General features: G+C 39.3%; 1 non-coding gene across 1 annotated transcript; it reads right to left on the reverse strand.

Annotated features, from left to right (window-relative positions):
• Nucleotides 1-540: 540 nt before the first annotated feature.
• Trnat-ugu (transfer RNA threonine (anticodon UGU)) lies at nt 541-615 on the reverse strand. The gene has a single exon. It is a non-coding gene; the product is annotated as a tRNA-Thr (tRNA).
• Between the last annotated feature and the right edge of the window lie 1,777 nt (nt 616-2,392).

The raw sequence follows: 2,392 nt of genomic DNA on the forward strand, positions 1-2,392 counted from the left end.
AGTTTATTGTCTCATAACATTCAATTTCATGCCATTGACTTAAAAGCACAGGAGACTTGTCAAAACACAAAAACTGGTTTACAATTTTCCTTATAATACCAGTAATATAATATACAGTACTGAATAATTACTTAATTAAGCAGTTAATAATGTTTCTTCAAAAGTAACAAACTTTTAAGATTAACAGTCCTAAGTACTTGCAGTCTCCTGCTCAAATTTTCAGGTTGTCATTTCTTCTACTGAATAGTAACATTTCTGCACTAGTTTCTCATATAAGTTTTTTTTTCAGTGTTTCTGAATTTATGCTGAGCAATTCTCTTCCTTTCACTTTGTTATAAATTTTCATACCCACACAATGTGGAGTTTGAGCATAAAGTTTTAAACAGTGGTGGGCAGCATAAAATTATTTTGATTTCTGGTGTTCTAATCATGCTGAAAATTATTTCAAATGATTCAAATAAATTGGGAATGATAATTAAATAGACACCCTAGCTGCAAGCAGTCGTTGATACACTTCATTGGGGACATGTTGAAAATGTGTGCCCCGACCGGGACTCGAACCCGGGATCTCCTGCTTACATGGCAGACGCTCTATCCATCTGAGCCACCGCGGGCACAGAGGATAGTGCGTCTGCAGGGACTTATCCCGTGCACGCTCCCCGTGAGATCCACATTCCCAACATGTCCACAACACTACATTCGTAGTGTGTCTAATAGATGTTTGCCCATCATACTCATTACTCGTGGCAGATTAATCTACCAAGTCCCGTACGAGTTCGGGCATAGCGTGTGCGTTCGCACAAGAAGGTCAAAGGCCAGGAACCCATATTTTTAACTATATATGACGGTAGTATCTGTTCCCGAAAGAACAGTTACTGTCGATGACCATGCAGCTTTGTTAGAACTGAAATGATAATTAAATAGACACCCTAGCTGCAAGCAGGCGTTGATACACTTCATTGGGGACATGTTGAAAATGTGTGCCCCGACCGGGACTCGAACCTGGGATCTCCTGCTTACATGGCAGACGCTCTATCCATCTGAGCAACCACGGGCACAGAGGATAGTGCATCTGCAGGGACTTATCCCGTGCACGCTCCCCGTGAGATCCACATTCCCAACATGTCCACAACACTACATTTGTAGTGTGCCTAATAGATGTTTGCCCATCATACTCATTACTCGTGGCAGATTAATCTACCAACTCCCGTACGAGTTCGGGCATAGCATGTGCGTTCGCACAAGAAGGTCAAAGGACGGGAACCCATATTTTTAACTATATATGATGGTAGTATCTGTTCCCGAAAGAACAGATGGATAGAGCATCTGCCATGTAAGCAGGAGATCCCAGGTTCGAGTCCCGGTCGGGGCACACATTTTCAACATGTCCCCAATGAAGTGTATCAACACCTGCTTGTAGCTAGGGTGTCTATTTAATTATCATTTCAGTTCTAGCAAAGCTGCATGGTCATCGACGGTAACTGTTCTTTCGGGAACAGATACTACCGTCATATATAGTTAAAAAATAAATTGGGGTTACTGTGTACAAAGATAATTGGAACACTTAGTATACTCAGATTTTTTAGGAGTGGGTAACATGATTATCTTCATTCTACATTATGCATATTTCTAATGATAAGTTTTAGTATTCGACACATATGATTTGAGGTACCCCAAAATACAATTCCATACCTTATTACTGACTCAAAGTAGCTGTGATATACTACTTTCTTATGCCCATACTGGTAGCATTGTACAATATTTTCATTGTATATGCTAGGCTATTTAATTTATTTGCAAGGCACTTTATGTGTGACCCCCATGATAGTTTTTTATCCAGTTGCATTCGTAGGAATTTCACACAGCTAGCTTCCTGCAAATCCTGGTTTCTGTGACTGACCTGAATATCATTTAATTTTGTTTGTTTTGTTTTAAATTGCATTAACTGAGTCTTTTCCATGTTTAATTTTAACCCGTTTAAATCAAACCAGGTATCTAAGCTTCCTAGAGTATTTAATACAGTTTGTGGTATTTGATCTGTAATGGTACTTTCAATGATTAAAGATGTGTCATCTGCAAATAAAACTGAGCGACTCTCAATATTAAGTGGCAGATCATTTATGTACAACAAAAACCAAATGGGACCTAAGACAGAACCTTGGGGTACTCCTAGTGAAATGGTTTCCCAGTGTGAAGTATAAGTTCCTCTTTCTGATGTTATAACCACTCTTTGTCTTCAGTTGGTTAGACAGGACTTAAACCATTCTAATACCGAGCCCCTAATTCCATACTTTTCCATTTTACAGAATAGCAAAGAATGATTCACAATATCAAAGGCCGTTGATAAGTCACAAAAAGTTCCTGTGGCATGCAGTGAGTTGTCCAGAGATGA

This window comes from Schistocerca nitens, chromosome 7 (assembly GCF_023898315.1).
Source record: "Schistocerca nitens isolate TAMUIC-IGC-003100 chromosome 7, iqSchNite1.1, whole genome shotgun sequence".
NCBI classification, from domain to species: Eukaryota; Metazoa; Arthropoda; class Insecta; order Orthoptera; family Acrididae; genus Schistocerca; species Schistocerca nitens.